This window comes from Diorhabda carinulata, chromosome 8, assembly GCF_026250575.1.
Source record: "Diorhabda carinulata isolate Delta chromosome 8, icDioCari1.1, whole genome shotgun sequence".
Lineage (NCBI taxonomy): Eukaryota > Metazoa > Arthropoda > Insecta > Coleoptera > Chrysomelidae > Diorhabda > Diorhabda carinulata.
The window spans coordinates 8,704,946-8,722,612 of NC_079467.1; the positions used below are offsets into that span (position 1 = coordinate 8,704,946).

At 32.1% G+C, this 17,667-nt stretch overlaps 1 protein-coding gene and 1 long non-coding RNA gene across 2 annotated transcripts in view; both read left to right on the forward strand.

Moving 5' to 3' along the window:
• Positions 1 to 17,667, forward strand: part of LOC130897564 (calcium/calmodulin-dependent protein kinase kinase 1) — a 509,686-nt gene that overhangs the window by 88,352 nt on the left and 403,667 nt on the right. The window lies entirely within an intron of this gene.
• LOC130897567 (uncharacterized) lies at positions 2,033 to 3,659 on the forward strand. The gene is made up of 2 exons (XR_009059726.1): positions 2,033 to 2,242; positions 2,295 to 3,659. It is a non-coding gene; the product is annotated as an uncharacterized LOC130897567 (long non-coding RNA).

Genomic DNA, 17,667 nt, shown 5'->3' on the forward strand with positions numbered 1-17,667 from the left:
AATCAACATCTACAGGAAAGCACCACTCGAATTACTCGAGTCTAAAAGCTTTTGCTTTTTGCAAAAAAAACAACTCAAGTTATTCAGAGCTCAGAGACCTTTGACCGTCCTAATCCAAACTCTAAGTAATCTTTTTCTCTTTTCTTCTGTCTCTACCTCATGGGAATGATGTTTAGAATTCAACTGTAAAGCAGATAAACGTATATAGGTGATAAATTTGCTCCAACTATTAATAATCTTGGCACGTCTTCTTCAGATTTTGCCATTCTAGATGGAAATTGTAGTGATTTGTTATGCTATAAGATTAGGCTGTTTGTTATTGAATTATATTCTTCCAAATGTTTATATCTCTTAATTGTGTAAGCTCTGAATATTTTTACAATTATGTAAATGCTAAATACAACGGATATTGGTAATATTAGTCGTTCTTACTCATTAGCTGGTCTAGAATAATCGTATTTATTTAATGGGATCAGATCACTAGATTTGATTCACACGCAGTTGTTTTCGTTAATTTATGGTCGATAATATTCTCAAAAAAGTTCAAACTTTCCGTATAATTAATCTCACGTAGCATTTAGCTCAAAATTACACGCAAAAATTCACTCACAGCTAGATTTACTATATCTGATCTTTGGCACGAACATAGTTTCTATATACATGTGTTTTTTTGATAGGAAAAAGATTATATTGTGCGTACTACACGTGCATATTTTCATTGGAAGTTGCTGGAATTATTGTATAGAACCTTTTTTTATGACAATTATACACACTAATTTACTCTGCAAATATTATTGGTTGGCAACATAGAAATTTTTGTTTTGTAGTAGAAAATATTTTTTCAAACTACACTACACTACAAATAGTTTTCAATCATTTATATATTTCCCATTTTGCTCAATGACCTTTCGCCATCTTTCAGCCTCATGATACCGCGTTCATAATTTCTGGTCCTTATTAGCAAAAAACTGAACAAGGTGCGATTGAAGGTCTTCGTTATTTGTGAAAGTTTGACTATTCAAAGAATTTTGCAAACTTTGAAATAAATGGTGATCAGATGGTGCCAGATCAGGGCTCTAGCTCTAGAATGCCGAAAAGAAATATAATATAAATAGGGTGCAAAAATAGGTAAAGAGACCTTCCAAAAAAGTACCCAGTACATCCATCAAACTTTAGCTTCGATAACACGGAAAGTACTGATTTCATGGTCTATATCATAGAGCGAGTCCGTAACACATTTGTAGGTGATACTGCTATACTGTTACAAACCTAAACAGTTAACTTTACCAATGAATGAGATTTAAATATTTGATTGACACTCAATAACACGCAAATTACCTTTATCATTATTGCATTGAAAAAGAAATATAAAAGTCTTGAATTAAGAATATACAAAAATTACTGGCTGTTAACAAGAAAACCAGACTATTCTCAAAAGCTATAATTTACTCCATCGAGGTAATTTACCTTCTGGGCTTCTGAACAATATATTGCGGAGACCTTTGGATTAAACCGTTTGAATTAGTAACTTTTTTAGTTCAAAGTAGAGTTTTATGCGCATCTTATGGAAAGAAAAACCTTAAAAGTAGCTACGTTATTGTACACAAAAACTTTCGAATTCAAGCGGAAATAACTTAATGATTGCTATTATCTGTATCTACGAGAAATGGGTACAATTTATTGGTATTTTGTTATTTGTTTTCTAATGAGACAGTTCAAGTTTCATTCAAATATAGAATGAACGATAAAAATAGTAATATTTTTGGGAAAAAGAAGAAAGTAAATATTGAATATTAACAGAGTAATTCCAATAGTGATTTCAAACATTTCGAATGGCTAATTCAATACAGATGGAAGCTCAAACCAGTGAAAAATTTTTGTCAGAAAAGGAAATACTAAGTTGTAAAAGTATGACGAAAGTGTACGTCCACTATGAATTGAACATTTATTATGGCAAAAATATTTTAAATCTTCCTCAAAAAATGCCTAAACTTAATTTTACCCTCAAATTTTCTGAACGTAATAATAATTATTATAATTTTTTCATATTATTATCTCATTTAAAATTAAATTTTGGAAATTTCTTCGCATCCCTACCACTTTCGCGTGCTCGCGTCTGTGTACATTCCCATCAGTTAGTTCTATAGCGACAGTCAAAGTGCATACTGTGTTGTTCAATTTAAGGAAATTATTCACGTGGAAACTTCGCTGTCAGTCAAAAATACCGGTGATCTGTGTTTAGGTAATAAATTAAAATTGTTATACTTATTTGTTTTTAATGTTTGCGCTTTTAGATTGGGTATGGATTGCAACCCGGGGCCCTCCAAAAAAGTTAAATATGGGGATACGAATTATGAGCAGATTTTGATGAAATAGAGTCTGATGACAGCGATACTGACTCAGATAACGACTTCATACCATCCGATCATGAAAGTCAGTCAGAAATTGAAGCTGAAGAAATGAACCAAGAAAACCATGAAGACGTCCGCGAGAAAGTTACTTCCACCGCGTTTTATGTGAAAAATAGGTTTAAATGGTCTCGATTCCTGCATTCTTAAAAATACGTGTACCTTGCAACACAATATTTAATGAACGGATTTTAAATGCAGTTCTTCAATATACTAATCCACGATTGATGAAAATAAAACAAAAATACAAAAAAACAGTGCCGACATTCGTGAGTTGAATCTTGTTGAACTAAAAGCTTTCTTGGGCTTCTTGATTTTTACATCAATTTTCAAACCCAATCATGAGGATATCAGATCGATTTTCGCTACAGATGGCTCTGGGAGGGATATATTTCATTGCGTAATGAATTCGAATCGGTTTGCAATTATTCTTTCTTGTCTGAGGTTTGACAATGCTGAAAGTAGGGAGGAACGAAAAAGGCAAGACCCTCTAGCTGCTATTTCAGAAATATTTGATACTTTCATATCAAACTGTCAGGAGTTTTACACCATCGGAAGTTGTGCATGTGTAGATGAAATGCCCGTTTCATTTACGTGTATTCTGGAAAGGATTCTGATGGTAATTTCTTGAGCAACGATGAAAGGGTATTTTCTAAATCGACTCAGGCTGTGTTAAAACTGTCCAAACCAATTTATACTAACAGAAACGTCACTGCCGACAACTGGTTTTCTTCGTTGGAGGTGGAGGTAAAGACTAAAACGTTTACTTATATAGGAACGCTAAAATATAAAGGTGAAAATCCTTGCTTCATTTTTACCAAATAAGCAGAGAGGTGTTGGTTCCAGTCTCTAAGGGTTCTCCAGTGAAACAACTCTTCTATTCTACGTTCCGAAGAAAAACAAGGCAGTATTACTTATCTATTCCATGCACCATAATAAAAATACTGATGAAAAAAGTGGTGAACCAGAGATAATAGATTATTATAATACAACGAAAGGAGGCGTCGACAGTTTAGATAAAAAATGCAGCGTATACTCTACGGGTCATAGAACTCGCCGATGGCCCATGGCTATTTTTTTTTTAAACTTCTAGATATATCATGCGTAAATTCACAGAATTTGCAAGGAATGTTCTCCTTAAAAGTATCAAAACTTTACCCCTTGCAGATTTTTTTATATAATGTTAGAATGTGTGCCTAGTGTTTTTGATTATTACTAAAGTTACTTAATAAAATACAGAATAAAAAAAAAGGTTTTTGTTATGGCAATATTTTGATATGTTTGACAAAAATATGTCAATATAAATACTTATATACTAAGTAAATACATATTTATTTTTTTTCCAAAACAATTAAATTCGATTGAAAGCAATATGAAAGGACCGTAACTATATATATATATATATATATATATATATATATATATATATATATATATATATATATAGTTTACAAATTTAATTGTACAAATCCGTCTGTTGTTTTGTTAATTTGTTTCAATTTTGATTAAAATATTCAAAATATTAAAGAATATATTTTATAAGGAAAATTACTATCAAATCTCTGTATTTTGATAAAACTTTCGCTAAGAAAAATTATGCAATTCGTGCGTAAAGACCTTTTTTCGAAACTTGTTGCTGTGGCATGTGACAATATTCATGTTTTCGAAAAAAGGCTACTCTTCCCACTCGTTATATAAATATGTATTCTTAGGCGTCTATGTTTTCTAGACTCAATCTTTGACATAACAACAACAAATTTGTTTTCAGGGAGACCTACGGTATACCAATAAAATTCTTGCAGAATAGACAAATCCGTTTGTTGGATGACTTTCGTCATGATATGAGAGCAAAGTTTATCAATGATTGCATTATTATTGATACTCATTAAATGTAAGGAAATTCCAAATAATTGAGAATGTTTGCCGTATATTCCTACTTAAACAGTATTAGCAGCAGTTGAAAAACGAAAGCTTTTCACCACAATTTTGAAAATATGAACTGGAAAGACAAACGCAGAAACAAGGATGCTGGTAATTTTCTATTCGCGCTTTTCCTAGTTCTAATTAGCCAATACCCGAACAAACCTGACGATAAGCTTGAAGACATGAATTTAGCATTGAAAAAGAAAGATTTACCTTGAGCCTTTCTAAAACTAAACTGAAGGTCGTAGAAAATTTAACGATTTCGATACATAGCACAAAATAAGAACGTCAACACTATGCAATTAAGAAAAGAAAATCAGATTTTCAAACTACAAAGAAAAACGAGTTTGCTCTGACACTGAAAAGACAGAAAATATTCTCAGACAAAAATAATTGAATTGAGACTTTTTGTTCATCATTTCTCATTCAATACACGAGGCATCCTACAGCGAAAACGTCTAATAGAAATATTTTGTTCCAAACGAGAAAGAAAAAATGAATTATTTAAATATTGTTAGTATTGTTAGTAACATCAAAATTCAGCAAAGTGTATTCGGCAGAAATAGGTTTTTCGTTTTGTCGTGTTAGTCCGTTTTCTTTGTGTTGCACAATGTCAGGCGCCAAGAATTGCAATATGTCGTCTTTTTTTTAGTATTATCCTTACTTGTCCACTTTTTGTGTGTCGCCAGTAATGTCTAAATGTATGCTACGATTCTCCGCTTGTAAATTAAAGAGTTTGTTGAATGTAAATATTTAGTCCATAAGTTTCAATGTTTCAATAAAATAAAATGGAGTCATTAGCCGTTCATTCTTCTGGTAATTGATATTTTTTCATTGTCCAACATATTTCGTTTTGTACCTAAATGCAATATTCACTGAGTATATATATATATATATATATATATATATATATATATATATATATATATATATATATATATATATATATATATATATATATATATCATATATATATATATATATATCATATATATATATATATATATATATATATATATATATATATATATATATATATATAGTTTATCAATAAATACATCAGAGTAATAAAACGTTCTGGTAGCTCTTGCAAAATCAGTTCAGGATAAATCATCCGTCATCAAAAGATCATTGTGAATAATAATTTTTATCCACGACTGTTGTATAATGTTAATAACGGCACTGATTAATCAATCATAAATCACTGCTGTCAGATTCTTTCTTTATTTAATTATATTATATTGTTTCTATACAAAAAATGAGTTTTTATTATTTTAGATCTGCAATTTTAATCGGAATCGTTGAGAAATGGCTTAACCGTAAGTTACACGCGTTTAACGGTTAACAGTTAACAGCTGATCTACTGACTGTACTTTGTAATGGAATATGTTCAAATCTTTAACTAAGCTCTTGGTAAGAAACGTTAACTATTGCTCAATTACGTGGAACGTCATCTGGTCAAAGTTCAGGTTTCTTCTTCGACATATTGGACACCACTAATGATATTTTCGGAACGGTTGCAAACCTTGGGAAGTCGCACAATAAGGCCAGTGGCCTACGCCTTATTGTATGGAAATCTTCGACAAAATCCACGATGCGCATCACAACAACAAAAAAAACTGAACAAACATTCCACGTTTTTTTCAAATGAACCAAAGCTCATGACCTCTCAATTTATTTTCTGCGTTTGTTTGTTTCACAAATGTCAAAACCGATTTTTCGCGGTCTATCTCCATTTGCGAAAGTTATAGGGTGTTACCATGGGGTGGTTACTTTCTCTTCAACGGTTATATCATACGCTTGTACAGAAAAACAAGTAAAAAAGTTGTCGTACTATCGGGGGGAGTGACTATAGTGATGTTTTACCGTTAGCAATCAGTAAATATTAAAAAAATCTCATATTAAATTTGAGTCAAACATGTCAAAATTCTTGTATGTTCCGTTCTTGTTAACTCAAATTTTATTAAAATTTTTTTCACTCTATATTTTTTTATAAGATCTATATAGGTTTTAAAACGTAAAATGATAAAGTTTTAAATTCATATCAGAATTTTATTAAATTAATTGTGTATTTTTATACTATTATATATATATATATATAATATATATATATATATATATATATATATATATATATATATATATATAATTTTACTATTGAATGATTTTTTGGTGAATTTTATCCCGCCTGAGAACATTTCTAAACCATTGATATTAATTTCCATGTCACAAATACTCAACTACTGCAATACTCATAGAAGAAATCTTATATTTATGAAAATTTGTAGAAAGTATACTTAATAATAAATTTTATCCACGACTGTTGTATAATCTATTTATTATAGGACCGCTTATGCAACATTTATAATACCCATTAATCACGGCACTTTTGAGACAAAAAAATTGAATGTATGTAGTTTGAAAAAACTATTAAGCCCGCTTTTAAAGCAAATCAAACTAAAAAGTTAAACATAATTTTCTAAATAAGCTAGTAATGAATGGAAAATACTAGTATTATTGTGAAAAAAACGTGGGGCGCATTGTTCCATATTTCCCGTACAACCAAGCTCACAAACAAATCCACATACTGGGTAAAATAAGCCCGGATCTCAAGTTTGAAGGCACGGAGAACTAACACTGGGCTAACAGCAACATTAAATGTGTTTGTCGTATATCTGTTTTTAACGCACCGTGATTTTTAAAACAATTTATTAATTGAAGTACCTTTTGAAACTATATAAATTTGACTCAAACATATAACATTATTATTATTAATATTTTTTGTCAAATAACGTTTAAAAACAAACTAAAAAGGATGTATATTTATTATTATGGAGATATACAATTATTATAATTTTCGATAACTATGTACTATGTTCAAATGAAATATAATAGTGTTTCCTATGCTATAACAAAAAAACTCGGTGATTTATACCACTCGCTAGGGCTCGCGGCAGTAAACTAACGTCGTGAGTAATAACCTACATTATACACTCGTGAATAATACACTATTTTTACCATTTACTTGTCGACCAGCTGGCCTTTTCTCTTAGAAGCACGAACTTAGGATCGTTTCTATTAATAAGATATTAAACTTGAGTTACTAAAGTAGTCTGTTACGTAGACTAAAAACGAAATAAAAGTTTTGAACGTAACAAATAATCTAGATTTCATAATTGATATCTGTATGCAATATTATTAAAAAGAATAAGTAGGATCCTTATAAAGCAATTCTGGTACAAGAATAATTACTTGAAGGTGATCATGACCGCAGAATGGAATTATATGAAACCATAATCCAGTAGGTAGTTTCGGACTCTTATAAGTAAAATTGCTTTTAGCCATGAAGATACGTTTGTGTTGAATGATATATTAAATCGCCCACAATTGCAGATATTGAAGTGATACAAATAACTGAAAAGCCTTTCGCAGTTTATGTTCGAACAGATGTTAATAGCACCACTGTAATGGGATCATTAGACTATTTTTGTCGGGATGTCCGAAACACACTGTGTTCAAGACAAAGCCTTTTAATGAGAAATTCAGAAAAAAAACTTCTAACAAAACAAAATTCAGCGATTTTTTATTTTATACCAGCTACTTATAATAAGCTATATCTATTTATTAGCTTCTAATATAGGTTTTAAGCAACCGTTAGTAGGCTTTTTGAAGATTTATTTTTAGAAATATTACAAAATAAAACGAGATAACAAAAACTTTATTTTATTGTACATATCAGAGACTGCTGACCATAATTTCATTGAAGTGATTTATTTCAAATTGGCGGCTGTGCGTCGTTTTTGAATCTTGGTTTTTTCGGAATCTTCCGCTGCCCCTGTAATTTTTTTAACCATTGTGAGCCAACGATTTTTATTATCTGTAATAACTGCTGTAGGAGTATGTAGAATTTTGCTGATTTTTAACCAAACGGTGCACTTGGAGAGTGGAAAGTGAAAAATCATCAGATAATTGTTTATAACAGGGGTTCTCAATATTTTTTGGTCCACGCCCCCCTTAGAATCCTGAATTTTTCTCACGCAGTAAATCACTACAAGGAATAATCAAACAAGATTTTATGAGTGACTCACCGATGGTATGAGACTTTTCATCTTTTGCCTTCAACAAGGCAATTTTGTAAGAAGCCTTAACAGCTTTCTCATTGTCCAATCGAAAACTTCTAGTCGCATCAAGTTTCATGCGCTTAAGACTGTCTTCTTTCATTATAAAAAAATCAACCGTCTTTCACAGCGGAATGATTCGTAGACAAATGTCTCTCCAAACGACCAGGTCGCATTGCATCGTTGCTCAGAACGCTATGACAGATAACACACTGTGGTAATTGAGTTCCACTTTTCTCAACAAAGGAAAAGCCACATTTATTATAGTCATCAGAATATTGTCTTTTCTCTAGTGCGTTTTTAGCCATTTTCACTCTATTGTAACTCAAATAAACTAAGTACTCACTATGAACGACCTTATTACTACGCAATACTACTACGACGAACTACAACTATTACTAAGAACTAATATTCATAACAAACTACTTTAAACAAGCCACAAGCACAGCAACAACGAAAATTAAGCAAAGGTGTCAGCAGAACAAACGACAAACGGATAAAATATAACACAGACGCAAAGACACTGACTGTCCTCTGACACGAACATGAATGCAGGGTTGGGGTAAGCCAGCCAAGGTCAAAGGACGGAGCGCGACCAGTGACCACCCGGCTGGCCAAGGCATTCACTCACTCCCCACCTGACAGTCCTAAGCTATTTTGCCGCTGGTAAACAATTTAATTGCGGTATTCTAATTTTAATTGAGGAATTTTTTATTTTTATTTATCATTTTTTCTAGGAAAGCTCATACGCCCCCTGAAATCCTTCCACGCCCCCAACTGGTTAATAACAAATTAACTATACAATGTGTACTTGCAAACATAATGTCTCTTACAAGATATATCAAAAATTTGGAGTAAATTTGTTAAAGCTATAAGTCCAGCCAACCTAAAAAAAGCAGTATTCAGATAATCGCCTACAAAATTTTTAGTAGTAGAAAAACATGAATAATTTTGCAATATCCTTAATATGCGTTGACAAAAACCGAGTACTTAGAGATTTTTCCTGGCCATTATCGTTTGGGATATAATTTTTTTGGACAATTTGAAATAAAAAATGATAAGCGATTTTTGAAAATTCCAGGGTGGCCTTATATCTTAACCAAATGATTTCTTCCTGTCAACTGTTTTTGTAACAAAAATTGCCCTGTAAATTATTGGATTAACTACATTGGTGATTTAATAAAATATAAATAACGTCTAACATATTTTCATAAGATTTCTCATAATTTCCAACTCCTGCCAATAAAGTCTTATTATTTTTGCGGCCTTTGTGTTGCACCATCCAGCCTATTCTTTGATCACATTCAACAGTCGAAGTCGAAGATTACAAACTTTTTTCAGCTAATTGTTAATAATTTTATGGTTTTTACCAAAACAGAAAAAACCTAATATCGATTTTCATGGGTAAAATATCGATTCACTGAATCGGTTCAGGAGAACATATCGATTTAAAAAATCAATGTATTTGGTCCGAGGAATCGATTATTTGATTAATCGATCTTACATCATTATCATTTTCTCTTCAGTTTGTATCAAGAATTTCATAAACTATTTGTCGTGTTATATTTTTGATTTCACTGGAAATTGAAGTGATTGTGTTGTTCATTTGAAATTTTTATATAAAATTTATATTTTGTGAGAAAGCATAAATCTAGAAACTTTTATGTCAGCCATAATAATGAATCAATTCTTTGGGTCGTGTGACGTCATTTGTAATTTCAATCTTCTTATCAAGAGTGTTGTATAGGATAACATATTTTAAACGGTACAGGCTCTTATATCAAAGCTTGCACAGTCTTTCTAGAATTTGGAATCTACTTCATTTTTATATAAAAAAAACTGTTAATTTGAACTTCTAAATCAAACTTCAAAATTTTACGAAAAGGTGGAGCTATAAGAAACAAAGAAGATTTATAATTTCATAAAAAAATGGAGATACTAATTTTCAAGACGTATTAATAAGACTAACTACAATTTCTTCTTCGGCAGAGTATTGCGATTTCAGTAATCATTCGTTTTCCATCCATTTTTCCTTTTTTTTTGATCCTTCCCTACTTCATCCATCTGCTGTAAAGTTTTCTTTTGTCTTCCTCTTTTCTGTATCCGAGCTTCCTGGGTCTTCCTTTCCGTCTTTTCTTATATTTTATTGCTTCTGTCTTTTCTTATTAGACTTGAGGTTTTCCTCTCTTTATGTTACTGTACTGTTATCATATTATTGTTGTGAATTCCCATTCTGTTAACACCTTGTTCAATAATATATATGATTTTATAATATTTATAATAGAGTAAAATAAACTAAATTTTAAGTATCCTGCGGACGAATTACACAGTGGGATATTTAGCGGAGAACCTGGAGCGTCAAAATTATACAAACATAAATAATAACATAAATAAAAATGATTATAAAAGGATATTCATAATAATTTAATTAGTATAAGGCATATTAGAATGTGAAATGGTTTTTTACATAAAAAGTAAATGAATGTATATTAAATATTGAAATTTAAAATAAAATGTTCGTTTGTTTAGGCATTTTACATTATTGATCTGCATCATATTCTCTCCCACTTCAGTTATTTTAATGGTAGGTAAAGTATTAAGATAAATATTTCCGATGTATTGTAAACATACTACAAAATATAAACATCCTACATCCACATGCTCCACACCCTTTTTTTGCAATTACAAAATAACATTGGCAGTAGATTATCCGGTGGTAGTAATTGGTTTATCGTTATAGGGTTAAAAATATTATTGAGATACTCCAATCTCCATTATTTATAACTGGGTTTGCAGTTACACTATTTTCAGGTGTTCAAATGCGGTATCGGTTATAGGTGGTAACAAAGTAACACTTGTATTTTTGGTTGTAGCTTTAATGAAAAAATGGTATCGCAATGTATTCAATTGAAATATATTATTGAAGTATTTTTTGACGTTCGAATATTTTTCTGATTCATGTAAATCATGACGTTTCTCAAAATTTTTGGCAAACTCATTTTTTTCTGTATTGAAAAATGCAGAAGTATTGTCACAACCCGTTAAAGAATGTAAAAAAGTGTTCTTTACATTTTGGTGAAGATTTCTCTAAACTTTTCGAAGAAAATATTTCTTGCTCGACCTTGCCTCGGGATGGTGTTAGAAAATATATTTCTTGATCCTTATCCACTAATGCCGTTAATGTAACCAAGATGTCAATATATTCTGGAACTATAACATTTTTTATTTTTAAGTTGATTGCTGTATCAACAATCAATTTATCTTCATCACTATTTTAATTTTGGAGTTTCATGAAACTAAGGGCCTGCAATCAGAATTCACAAAAAATTGCTACTTCGTTTTTGAATGAGACAACTTAGCCCATTACAAACATCACACCATACGGACCTGTTATTTGCGAGAAAATGTTACATACGTAAAATATTGTTGTCTACTAATTTAATTCTCAACATTTCTATCAAGCGACTTTTATTTGACAAAAATTTATTATTAGCGATATTCACACGCCTATCATCATTGAATTCAATATCTGCACATTTATTTTTCAATGCGCGACGATTTGTTTCATCTGATTTAATAGAATCCATCTTATATCCGTCGAATACCACGTATTACTGTGATAATTATTTTTTAAATAACTCACATAATACATATCATTTTAAAGGCATGTAATAACATGCATCCATCAATAACATAATGAACATTTTCTAAATTTTTTAAATTAATTTGAATTGCCGGGAAAGTGGATTTTTTGTCTTTCGCAGTTCGCCATCTCAAAACAGAACATGCGAATATGGTGCTAGTTCGTAATTCATATAATTTTCAAGCTCCTCATCGATTTTTTTTTCAGAATACAAATGCGTTGAAACAGCAGAAATGAATGACAGGAATCACATCGTCATGAATTTCAATTTTGTTACTTATCGCATATTACGGATTTATTGTATCTCTCTTTGATAATTTCAATTCGCCTATATTTTGTCCCTTTGTTTTTTTCATTACCTTCAAACCAGTAATTCCCGTAGCGATGGACATGATAGTATCTGTATCAGGAAAAGGACTGTGCCAGTATTCATGTATGAAATTTGTCTTCGCCGATTTTTATTCAATTTTGCTTCTTTTGCTTTATCAGCTTCTTGCTGATAAGAATTAATGAATAGCCACGAAAGGAGTTGCTGTGGATCATTCATAGAACCTAAAAACATGTAAGAAAAACTGAAATCAGTTGACAAAGCTACTCAAGATTTTATACCTAGGACAATTTATAATTTATATAAGGCGAATAGGGTTGCGAAATTAGAAGTAATACATGAAAAGGTAGCAAATTATCCAGAATGCAATTATACCAGTTTAGAAACATGCGTCAAGTTTTGTCAGCATGTGGTTTTAAACACAAAAAACTGAATAAATTGATGGCAATAACCGAATCGTCAAGGATCGTTTAATGGCGACATTATTTGCGTAAAAGACTACCGAAGTTTTAATAGACACATAATTTATCTAGATGAAACATGGTTTGACACTCACGATGTGGTAAATTTCGGTTAGGTTGACAATAGTAAAACGCATTATAATAGTACCCGCTGGAAGCAAAGTCGGTTTCGTGCCTCATCATCATCTATCAGCCATCTTCCATCCACTGCTGGATATAGGCCTCCTCTAGTTTAAACCATCTATCTCTATCTTGAGCTGTATGTATCCAATTTCCTACTATTTTCTTTACATCGTCACTCCATCTTGTTGGCGGCCTGCCTCTACTTCTCTTATCCATTCTTGGCCTCCACTCCAATATTCTTTTCGTCCATCTATCATCCGTCATTCGGAATTTGGTTTTGTCTAGATTTATTTCTAGGCCAACATTCATTGTGGTTCTTTTCAAATCCGTGGCCATCTGCCGAGCGTCTTGCATATTGTCGGTGATTATGACGATATCGTCTGCGAAACGCAGGTGGTTTAGATACTCACCGTCGATATTTATAACTTTCCCTTCCCAATTTAATTGTTTTTTTGAAAGAGTATTCCAACACACATGTGAAGAGCTTAGGAGAGATAGTGTCTCCTTGTCTAATCCCGCGTCCTACATGTATCTTATTTGTTGGTTCGTGGAAATTTACATTTAGAGTTGCGTTTTCATATATGTGTTTAATGAGCTTTGTGTATCTGTAGTCTATCCTACATTGTTGCAGGGCTGATAAAATTGCTGGAAGTTCAACTGTGTCAAACGCCTTTCTAAAATCGACAAATATCATTACGATGGGCCTATTATATTCTATGGATTTTTCTATCAGTATCTTAATCGTTTGCAAATGGTCGTTTGTTCCATACCCTATTCTGAACCCTGCCTGTTCTCTGGGCTGATAAAAGTCTAACTTTCGTTCCAAGCAGACTTATAGGTCTATAGTTTTCAAGGTTCGTTATATCCCCTTTTTTGTGGATGAGAATTATCGTCGCATTTCTCCACTTTTCCGGGATTTCCCCCTTTTGTAGACATAGATTGAAGAGGGAGATTATTTCTTTTAAAAGTTTCTCACCCCCAACTTTGACAGCTTCTATCACAATTTGGTCTTCTCTTGTCGCTTTCTTGTTTTTCATTTCCGTTAGGGCATTTTTTGACTCTTCAATTGTTATTTCGGGTACAAGTTCTGAACCTTGGTTTACGATTTTATTTTCTGTGATATTTAATTCTTCTCTTCTGCTCCTATATAGTTCCTTGTAGAATTCTTCTACAATTTTTACCAATTCTCTCCTATTGTTTGTTTCTTTTTTGTTGTTATCCTTGAGTTTGACGATTTCCTTTTTCCCATCAGCTAGTCTCCTTCTAAGCACCTTCATACTTTTATTTTCTTCGATTACTTGTCTGGTTTTTTCTGTGTTATATTTCCTTAAATCTTTCCGTATTTCTTTTGAAACAGTCTTATTTAGTGTTCTTATTTCGCTTGTATCTTCCTTTTGTTGTTCTACTAGAAGTCTTCTTTGTCTAATTAGATCTTTTGTATTTTTGCTTATTTTTTCTTCTTTATCTCCATCTCTTTTACAGTATTTTTGTTGTGCTTTTAATATTGTTCCAGTGATTTCTTCATTTAATATGTTTATGTCTAGTGACTGGTTCGTGTTCAGGGATTCAGTTAAGAAAGTATTATACGCATCAATATCTTCTGGGGTCTCCCACTTTATTTGTTGTTTCTTTCTTATCATTTTTTGTCGTTCATTTCTGGCGTTTATTCTTACAGTTGCTCTTACAGCTCTATGATCACTCCCTATACCGAATTTATTTAGAACTGTAACATCTGTGACAAATCTTTTCCGCGTCGTGATAAAAAAGTCTATTTCATTTTTTGTTCTTCCATTTGGGTTTACCCAAGTCCATCGTCTATGCAATTTCTTTTGGAAGAAGCTGTTCATTACATATAACTTTTGATTGTGCAGGAAATCTATCAATGTCTGTCCTCTCTCATTTCGACCATCTATTCCAAAGCTTCCATTTGCCACCTCCGACATATCTGTTTGTTTTCCAATTTTGGCGTTGAAGTCCCCCATAATAAAAGTATAGTAACATCGATTCTCTTTAAGTGCTATTTCTATGTCACCATAGAAGATGTCAACTTCCTCATCTGTGTGGGCTGTCGTAGGAGCGTATACTTGAATAATTTTAATTTCATACCTTTTACTTATGGAAAGTGTTATATATGCCACTCTGTCTGATATAGTCTTTAGAGTGACTATTGATTTTTCAAGTCGTTTGTTTATTAAGAATCCTATACCACCGTCAGGGCTGTTGGGATTTTCATTTTGATAAAAGAGATGTCTGGACTTTAATTTAAGAAGTTGTTCTTCTTTTCTTCTTGTTTCACATAAACCGATTATATCCCAGCTTATGTCCTTAATCTCCTCTTCCATTTCTAGAAGTTTACTACTTGACGATAATGTTCTTACATTGTAGGTTATGATTTTAAAGATCTTAGTGTTTCTACTTGATTTGCTTGTCGGATTTTTGTCCCCCCCAGAATCCATGGGACTGACTGAAGTTTCTTCAGCACAAGATTTTGGACGATCTATCCTACTTGCCTGGGGTCGTTCCGTAATTGTTTTAAAACTCGACATAACTTTGAGGGTTTTTTGGCAAATAAAACGCCACGCTTGCCATTGCGTGTTGGCGAGTGTGTATTTCAGCCGCTCCTAACGTGGAGATACAGACGCTGTTTGAAGCCGCCCACTCTGGGTCAGACGCCTCACCGTTTGTGGGTTTTCTTAGCTTCACTTTCATCTCTTTGAGACCTTACCGGCAAGGGTGGCCCTACCAGTAGCTATGCTACCGCCGGCATCGCTCCCTGGATATTGAAAGCTACTAAGCCCTCTCACCACGCCAAGGTGAAAAACCCCCGAGAGGGTGAAAAACCCCCGAGAGTGCCTAATACTTTATTAATATCTGCTAAAAAAATATAAAACTATGCAGCTGATTATCAAGAAGATATGACAGCAGAATTATTTGAAAAGTGGTTTAATGAACAGCATTTACCTAACATTCCACAACAGTCAGTAATTGTTATGGACAACGCTTCCTACTACTCGCGGCAACTCCTTAAGATACAAAATAGTAGTACTAACAAAGCTCAAATTTTAGTATTTGTTTCAAAAAAAATATTTCTATTCCTGCCAGCAATCGTAAAAAGGCCCCATAAACAAAGAATTGCTTACTGTTATTAAAGGTCTAAAGTTAGAGAAAATTTATTACATTGACAAGCTGTACAAAGTACAAGTTTATAGTCTTCTCAGACTACCTCCTGACTATTGCGTATTTAATCCTATAGAATTAATAAGAGCAAAGGTAAAATCAGAATTACGAAAATGTAATCAGCCTCCAGAACTGTGTTGAACATGTTATCAAAGAAGAAGATGTGTAAGTGGTATCACCATCTTTATAACCCATCATAATTGACTGATATGATTATTTATAAAGATACTTTGGAATTGAAATGGTTTTATTTCTGTTTTATTTGCACAGAATTTATTTTCCTTCATGGTTTTTGCTTTGAAATTTCGTTTTCCAGAAGTAAAAATGAATGGAGTACAAAAAGGGCTTAGTTTACATCTGGTACCCAGCTTAAACCAAACGCCCTTTCAGGCAGGTACTTTCTACTCGTCTATTTACGTTTTATTATTTAATATGCAGTTGTAGCAAGTTAACGAGGTATAATAATGATTTTTTCTTCAAATAAGTATTTATAAAAATAATAAATTTATATTATATAATTATATAATGAGGTATCTACGCCTATGGTAGATCAAACAAAATTGTCGGCAAAGGTTTCGAACCGGTTTTTATAATCTGCAATTGATATTAGAATAACTATAAATACTTAGCTTTATAAGAACGGATCCACCCAAAGGTAGGAGTGTATAAGTACTGATTTGGAGTACAGCTGCATGTATGTATATCAGCTACAGATTCCCGAGTGCATGTAAACTTGTTTATTTATCCGCTGCCTAAACTCAAGTAAGCTAATTCCATTTAATCACAAGAGGGAACCAGCATAGACATCTTATCCTAAAAGTGATATACAAATATACAACTATAAATATGAAGAAATTCACAAATATATCAATATTATATTATACTTACAATGACAGCAGCAACCAACTAGTAGCATTTTGGATATATCAATTTGTAAAATAATTCATATTCCTGATATTTTCACTATTTAGAAGTACTTTATAAACGTAGTGCATAAAGTACATACCAGTTTATATTTACTCACCCCTACTCTACTGAATTTGATAATTTCTTGAGCTAGCTGTAATATTAAAAAAAGGGCAATGACAAGGTGATGGGAGGTAATAATAGGAAAGTGATAATTTAAGCAGAAATACAAGAATGTGTTAATTTGAATTTGGTCTTTGCCGTATATGGAAAGCTTTTCTCATTTACGGAAAGCCATCTGCAAATATTGTTCATTTAAACTCTTTTTATTTAAATGGTCTCTAATCTAACAACGCTAACAATACGAATATTGTATTGAAATACCTCAATCTAATTTAATTTCCTACACCAATCTCACTAATTAACGCTGTTTGAATCCAAAATTGTATTTATGGGCACTACTAAACATTAAATCACATTAGACTTTGATTACTGATTCATGAAGCACATCGAGTCGTTCAGTCAAATTTCAACTAGCCTAATTCCTATTCAGACAATTATCTCTAAAAAGTCGATTCCT